At 49.7% G+C, this 8,708-nt stretch overlaps 1 non-coding gene across 1 annotated transcript; it reads left to right on the top strand.

Annotated features, from left to right (window-relative positions):
• The first annotated feature begins 7,560 nt into the window (after positions 1-7,560).
• Positions 7,561-7,751, top strand: LOC118944185 (U2 spliceosomal RNA). The gene has a single exon (XR_005039499.1). It is a non-coding gene; the product is annotated as a U2 spliceosomal RNA (small nuclear RNA).
• Positions 7,752-8,708: the final 957 nt, after the last annotated feature.

Genomic DNA, 8,708 nt, shown 5'->3' with positions numbered 1-8,708 from the left:
GCAGCAGCTACTCTTCCTGAGGTTTATTATGGATCCCCATTGGTTCATGCCAAGGCAGCAGCTACTCTTCCTGGAGTTTATTATGGATCCCCATTAGTTCCTGCCAAGGCAGCAGCTACTCTTCCTGGGGTTTATTATAGACCCCCATTAGTTCCTGCCAAGACAGCAGCTACTCTTCCTGTGGTTTATTATGGATCCCCATTAGTTCCTGCCAGGGCAGCAGCTACTCTTCCTGGGTTTATTATGGATTCCCATTAGTTCCTGCCAAGGCAGCAGCTACTCTTCCTGGGGTTTATTATGGACCCCCATTAGTTCCTGCCAAGGCAGCAGCTACTCTTCCTGAGGTTTATTATGGATCCCCATTGGTTCATGCCAAGGCAGCAGCTAGTCTTCCTGGGGTTTATTATGGATCCCCATTAGTTCCTGATAAGGCAGCATTTAGTCTTCCTGGGGTTTACTATGGACCCCCATTAGTTTCTGCCAAGGTAGCAGCTACTCTTTCTGGGGTTTATTATGGATCCCCATTAGTTCCTGCCAAGGCAGCAGCTAGTCTTCCTGGGGTTTATTATGGATCCCCATTAGTTTCTGCCAAGGCAGCAGCTACTCTTCCTGGGGTTTATTATGGATCCCCATTAGTTCCTGCCAAGGCAGCAGCTAGTCTTCCTGGGGTTTATTATGGATCCCCATTAGTTTCTGCCAAGACAGCAGCTACTCTTCATGTGGTTTATTATGGATCCCCATTAGTTCCTGCCAGGGCAGCAGCTACTCTTCCTGGGTTTATTATGGATTCCCATTAGTTCCTGCCAAGGCAGCAGCTACTCTTCCTGGGGTTTATTATGGACCCCCATTAGTTCCTGCCAAGGCAGCAGCTACTCTTCCTGAGGTTTATTATGGATCCCCATTAGTTCCTGCCAAGGCAGCAGCTACTCTTCCTGAGGTTTATTATGGATCCCCATTGGTTCATGCCAAGGCAGCAGCTAGTCTTCCTGGGGTTTATTATGGATCCCCATTAGTTCCTGATAAGGCAGCAGCTAGTCTTCCTGGGGTTTACTATGGACCCCCATTAGTTTCTGCCAAGGTAGCAGCTACTCTTTCTGGGGTTTATTATGGATCCCCATTAGTTCCTGCCAAGGCAGCAGCTAGTCTTCCTGGGGTTTATTATGGATCCCCATTAGTTTCTGCCAAGGTAGCAGCTACTCTTCCTGGGGTTTATTATGGATCCCCATTAGTTCCTGCCAAGGCAGCAGCTAGTCTTCCTGGGGTTTATTATGGATCCCCATTAGTTTCTGCCAAGGCAGCAGCTACTCTTCCTGGGGTTTATTATGGATCCCCATTAGTTCCTGCCAAGGCAGCAGCTAGTCTTCCTGGGGTTTATTATGGATCCCCATTAGTTTCTGCCAAGACAGCAGCTACTCTTCATGTGGTTTATTATGGATCCCCATTAGTTCCTGCCAGGGCAGCAGCTACTCTTCCTGGGTTTATTATGGATTCCCATTAGTTCCTGCCAAGGCAGCAGCTACTCTTCCTGGGGTTTATTATGGACCCCCATTAGTTCCTGCCAAGGCAGCAGCTACTCTTCCTGAGGTTTATTATGGATCCCCATTAGTTCCTGCCAAGGCAGCAACTACTCTTCCTGGGGTTTATTATGGAACCCCATTAGTTCCTGCCAATGCAGCAGCTACTCTTCCTGGGGTTTATTATGGATCCCCATTAGTTCCTGATAAGGCAGCAGCTAGTCTTCCTGGGGTTTATTATGGATCCCCATTAGTTTCTGCCATGGCAGCAGCTACTCTTCCTGGGGTTTATTATGGATCCCCATTAGTTCCTGCCAAGGCAGCAGCTAGTCTTCCTGGGGTTTATTATGGATCCCCATTAGTTTCTGCCAAGGCAGCAGCTACTCTTCCTGGGGTTTATTATGGACCCCCATTAGTTTCTGCCAAGGCAGCAGCTACTCTTTCTGGGGTTTATTATGGATCCCCATTAGTTCCTGCCAAGGCAGCAGCTACTTTTCCTGGGGTTTATTATGGATCCCCTTTAGTTCATGCCAAGGCAGCAGCTACTCTTCCTGGGGTTTATTATGGATCCCCCTGCCAAGGCAGCAGCTAGTCTTCCTGGGGTTTATTATGGATCCCCATAAGTTCCTGCCAAGGCAGCAGCTACTCTTCCTGAGGTTTATTATGGAACCCCATTAGTTCCTGCCAAGGCAGCAGCTAGTCTTCCTGGGGTTTATTATGGATTTCCATTAGTTCCTGCCAAGGCAGCAGCTAGTCTTCCTGGGGTTTATTATGGATCCCCATTAGTTCCTGCCAAGGCAGCAGCTAGTCTTCCTAGGGTTTATTATGGATCCACATTAGTTCCTGCCAAGGCAGCAGCTACTCTTCCTGGGGTTTATTATGGATCCCCTTTAGTTCCTGCCAAGGCAGCAGCTACTCTTCTTGGGGTTTATTATGGATCCCCATTAGTTCCTGCCAAGGCAGCAGCTAGTCTTCCTAGGGTTTATTATGGATCCACATTAGTTCCTGCCAAGGCAGCAGCTACTCTTCCTGGGTTTATTATGGATTCCCATTAGTTCCTGCCAAGGCAGCAGCTACTCTTCCTGGGGTTTATTATGGACCCCCATTAGTTCCTGCCAAGGCAGCAGCTACTCTTCCTGAGGTTTATTATGGATCCCCATTAGTTCCTGCCAAGGCAGCAACTTCTCTTCCTGGGGTTTATTATGGAACCCCATTAGTTCCTGCCAATGCAGCAGCTACTCTTCCTGGGGTTTATTATGGATCCCCATTAGTTCCTGATAAGGCAGCAGCTAGTCTTCCTGGGGTTTATTATGGATCCCCATTAGTTTCTGCCATGGTAGCAGCTACTCTTCCTGGGGTTTATTATGGATCCCCATTAGTTCCTGCCAAGGCAGCAGCTAGTCTTCCTGGGGTTTATTATGGATCCCCATTAGTTTCTGCCAAGGCAGCAGCTACTCTTCCTGGGGTTTATTATGGACCCCCATTAGTTTCTGCCAAGGCAGCAGCTGCTCTTTCTGGGGTTTATTATGGATCCCCATTAGTTCCTGCCAAGGCAGCAGCTACTTTTCCTGGGGTTTATTATGGATCCCCTTTAGTTCATGCCAAGGCAGCAGCTACTCTTCTTGGGGTTTATTATGGATCCCCATTAGTTCCTGCCAAGGCAGCAGCTAGTCTTCCTGGGGTTTATTATGGATCCCCATTAGTTCCTGACAAGACAGCAGCTACTCTTCCTGTGGTTTAGTATGGATCCCCATTAGTTCCTGCCAAGGCAGCAGCTACTCTTCCTGGAGTTTATTATGGATCCCCATTAGTTCCTGCCAAGGCAGCAGCTACTCTTCCTGGGGTTTATTATAGACCCCCATTAGTTCCTGCCAAGACAGCAGCTACTCTTCCTGTGGTTTATTATGGATCCCCATTAGTTCCTGCCAGGGCAGCAGCTACTCTTCCTGGGTTTATTATGGATTCCCATTAGTTCCTGCCAAGGCAGCAGCTACTCTTCCTGGGGTTTATTATGGACCCCCATTAGTTCCTGCCAAGGCAGCAGCTACTCTTCCTGAGGTTTATTATGGATCCCCATTGGTTCCTGCCAAGGCAGCAGCTAGTCTTCCTGGGGTTTATTATGGATCCCCATTAGTTCCTGCCAAGGCAGCAGCTAGTCTTCCTGGGGTTTATTATGGATCCCCATTAGTTCCTGCCAAGGCAGCAGCTAGTCTTTCTGGGGTTTATTATGGATCCCCATTAGTTCCTGACAAGACAGCAGCTACTCTTCCTGTGGTTTAGTATGGATCCCCATTAGTTCCTGCCAAGGCAGCAGCTACTCTTCCTGGAGTTTATTATGGATCCCCATTAGTTTCTGCCAAGGCAGCAGCTATTCTTCCTGGGGTTTATTATGGATCCCCATTAGTTCCTGCCAAGGCAGCAGCTAGTCTTTCTGGGGTTTATTATGGATCCCCATTAGTTCCTGACAAGACAGCAGCTACTCTTCCTGTGGTTTAGTATGGATCCCCATTAGTTCCTGCCAAGGCAGCAGCTACTCTTCCTGGAGTTTATTATGGATCCCCATTAGTTTCTGCCAATGCAGCAGCTATTCTTCCTGGGGTTTATTATGGATCCCCATTAGTTTCTGCCAAGGCAGCAGCTACTCCAGGCCATCTATAAGTCTATGTTAGGTAAAGCTCCACCTTATCTCAGCTCACTGGTCACGATAACAACACTCACCCGTAGCACGCACTCCAGCAGGTATATCTCACTAGTCATCCCCAAAACAAACACCTTATTTGGCCGCCTTTCCTTCGAGTTCTCTGCTGCCAATGACTGGAACAAATTGCAAAAATCACTGAAGCTGGAGACTTATATTTCCCTCACTAACTTTAAACATCTGCTATCTGAGCAGCTAACCGATCGCTGCAGCTCTACATAATCCATCTGTAAATAGCCCACCCAATTTACCTACCTCATCCCCATACTGTTTTTATTTACCTTTCTGCTCTTTTGCACACCAGTATCACTACTTACACATCATCATCTGCTCATCTATCACTCCAGTGTTAATCTGCTAAATTGTAATTATTCGCTCCTATGGCCTATTTATTGCCTGACCTCCTCATGTCATTTCCACACACTACTGCCTCCTCCACCACCACCACCGGCTCCACTACTGCCTCCTCCACCACCACCACCGGCTCCACTACTGCCTCCTCCACCACCACCACCGGCTCCACTACTGCCTCCTCCACCACCACCACCGCCGGCTCCACTACTGCCTCCTCCTCCACCACCACCACCGGCTCCACTACTGCCTCCTCCACCACCACCACCGGCTCCACTACTGCCTCCTCCACCACCACCACCGGCTCCACTACTGCCTCCTCCTCCACCACCGGCTCCACTACTGCCTCCTCCTCCACCACCACCACCGGCTCCACTACTGCCTCCTCCACCACCACCACCGGCTCCACTACTGCCTCATCCACCACCACCGGCTCCACTACTGCCTCCTCCACCACCACCACCGGCTCCACTACTGCCTCCTCCACCACCACCACCGGCTCCACTACTGCCTCCTCCTCCACCACCACCGGCTCCACTACTGCCTCCTCCACCATCACCACCGGCTCCACTACTGCCTCCTCCTCCACCACCACCGGCTCCACTACTGCCTCCTCCACCACCACCGGCTCCACTACTGCCTCCTCCACCACCACCACCGGCTCCACTACTGCCTCCTCCACCACCACTACCGGCTCCACTACTGCCTCCTCCACCACCACCACCGGCTCCACTACTGCCTCCTCCACCATCACCACCGGCTCCACTACTGCCTCCTCCTCCACCACCACCGGCTCCACTACTGCCTCCTCCACCACCACCACCGGCTCCACTACTGCCTCCTCCACCATCACCACCGGCTCCACTACTGCCTCCTCCTCCACCACCACCACCGGCTCCACTACTGCCTCCTCCTCCACCACCACCGGCTCCACTACTGCCTCCTCCACCACCACCACCGGCTCCACTACTGCCTCCTCCACCACCACTACCGGCTCCACTACTGCCTCCTCCACCACCACCACCGGCTCCACTACTGCCTCCTCCACCACCACCACCGGCTCCACTACTGCCTCCTCCTCCACCACCACCACCGGCTCCACTACTGCCTCCTCCTCCACCACCACCGGCTCCACTACTGCCTCCTCCACCACCACTACCGGCTCCACTACTGCCTCCTCCACCACCACTACCGGCTCCACTACTGCCTCCTCCACCACCACTACCGGCTCCACTACTGCCTCTTCCTCCACCACCACCACCGGCTCCACTACTGCCTCTTCCACCACCACTACCGGCTCCACTACTGCCTCTTCCACCACCACTACCGGCTCCACTACTGCCTCCTCCACCACCAACACCGGCTCCACTACTGCCTCCTCCTCCGCCGCCACCACCGGCTCCACTACGGCCTCCTCCACCACCACTACCGGCTCCACTACTGCCTCCACCACGACCGGCTCCACTACTGCCTCCACCACGACCGGCTCCACTACTGCCTCCTCCACCACCACTACCGGCTCCACTTCTGCCTCCACCACGACCGGCTCCACTACTGCCTCCTCCACCACCACTACCGGCACCACTACCAAAATCACGGTCTGTGGCCGCCCACTCCCTCCCTCCAGCCTTGACCCTGTTGGCCCAGGAGGAGGGGCAGTCGCGGATGAGGTGGGACCGCTCGCCACAGAGGTTACACGACTCGTAGCGGTGGCCCACCTCCCGGCACTTCATGCAGACGACCTTCTGACAGGCGTCTGCAAGGTGGCCATGTTCACCACACTTACGGCACAGCTTGGGCTGGTCCTGGTAGTGAACATGGCCCCTGTTCTCTCCGAGGACTATGGTGGATGGGATGGCTTTCAACCCACCATAGCCCCCAAGGTCCTCCCTTTGCTGGACAGTGACCCTCCAGGCCCCTGTCCAGATCCCATCGAGGTATTTTACCTGGATCAGAAGACCCTTCACGTTGCAGTACCTGCCCAGCCATACTGCAACGTCCTCCGGCTGTACGGTTTCATTGTACATACGGACAATAACGGTTTTAATGCTATTATCCGTCAGCTTGGTCACCTCAAACATCGCTGTGAGGGACCCCTGGGTGTTCAGGGCGTTCTGGAGTTTCCCCCAGAACTCCCTCAGGAAGCTGGCGTTGGCAAAGCTGACATCGATTAAATGTGGTTAATGTAGGGCTCATTAAACGTGGTTAATGTAGGGCTCATTAAATGTGGTTAATGTAGGGCTCATTAAATGTGGAAACTACCAGGTTATTTATTATCCTATAATACAGGGGAAATATTCAACCCTGATGCGCATACAGGTTGATTCACAAGACACCAATCAAGTAACTTACATATATGGTATCTTCATTAGGCCTAATGGCATTTTATGAAGTTAGTTATAGTGACTGAGTAAGTCTAAAAAAGAGAGGCTATTTTTATTGGTCACGTTATTTTCGTTGAAGATGTCTTGAAGTCAAGTGGTTCAATATTGAAATGCATTTTTCTGTACCACACAGGACAACCACAGGACAACCAGGAAAAAGCGACGGTCGGTGGAACTCTGGCACCACCAAGTGGACAATTGCTTCAGTTCGTTTGTGGCAGCAACGCTACCAGATATACTTGATACAAGATTAAATGTTACGTCAACATTATTATCTCCAAATTGCCCCCCCCCACACACACACACACACACACACGTAATAAATTATTATTCCAATTTAGCTGTTGATCTGGTTTTAACGTAACAACGCTTTCTCTCATTTCTGATTGGAGGGCGGACGACCACGTGTTCTTAGAACCTACAAATGTGTTACATTGTAACAGTCAAACGTGGTCATTCCTGGCGTTGATCAACTCCCCCTCCATGTCTCCATTTATTGAAAGCATTCTATTTTTTATGGAAAACAAAAAGCATACAGAGCTCATTGTGACGTAAACATATTCGAATTTGATGTGTCGTAGAACGGCCACTTCGTCCCGAAACCATTGTGGGTATCGCTTCTCGGCCTTTTGGCTAAGATCAAGTGTAGTATCTGTTCTTATCAGTTTAATATCTGATACGTCCCCTATCTGGGGACCATATATTAAATTGATTTTTGGAATAGGGAGATGGAATAGGGGCTTGCTCCGTCCACTCCACGCATCGACCTGGTATTGCAGTACCTCCAGGAACGGTGCACCCCCTTTCATTGTAAAGAGAAATCACACGGAGTTGCATCGTTGCTCTATATTGTATCTTAACATTGAGCAACTTCATTTCAATGTCAGTGATGGCTACATAGTGCTGGTCAAATCGGTCACCGTTTTATTGACTACGATAGCTGTTGGGAATGGGGTGCGTTCATCTTATAATCAAAGATTTTTCGTCACGTGCACGGGATACTTACTTGCAAACTTTCCTCAACATTGCATGATCAAAAATATACACACAGAGCTAAGTAATAAAGTAGTTAAAACATTAATATACACACAGAGCTAAGTAATAAAGTAGATTGCTTCTCTGGGTTAGGTGATATATATATATAAATATATATATATATATATATATATATATAAATATACACCGAGCTAAGTAATAAAGTAGATTGCTTCTCTGGGTTAGGTGGTATATATATATATATAAATATACACCGAGCTAAGTAATAAAGTAGATCGCTTCTCGGCCTTTTGGCTCAGATCAAGTGTAGTCTTTGACAGTGCTGCAGTTGATCGGAGAAGCGATCGCAGGCCGGAGGGCGCCCGGGAAATTGGGCTATTTATTTTTTTGTTGAAAATCATTATAGTTGTTTTGTTTTTCCTTGTCCTGGGTTAGGTGGTAGTTTATGCTGGTAACAGGTATCACCTACCAGCTTCAGTCCATACCGCACCAGGAGTAGAAACTCCCCAAATACAGGTGTACCAAGCCTGTAGCATCATACCCAAGAAGACTCAAGGCTGTCATCGCTGCCAAAGGTGCTTCAACAAAGTACTGAGTAAATGGTCTGAATACTTCCAATGCATTCAAGACAACTGGGAACTCAGAAAAAAAAATATATAATTTTCAATGGTCAACCAACTTGGAATTCCCAAGTTGGAAACTCCGGCATCTTTCCAAAGCTTCAACTTTTTGGACCTGAATGAAGATCACTGACATTGATCCGTT

This window comes from Oncorhynchus mykiss, unplaced genomic scaffold (assembly GCF_057628025.1).
Source record: "Oncorhynchus mykiss isolate SJ-2025 unplaced genomic scaffold, ASM5762802v1 scaffold93, whole genome shotgun sequence".
Classification (NCBI taxonomy): Eukaryota; Metazoa; Chordata; class Actinopteri; order Salmoniformes; family Salmonidae; genus Oncorhynchus; species Oncorhynchus mykiss.
Note: the sequence above shows the minus strand (reverse complement) of the source record. Positions and strands in the feature narration are given on the sequence as shown.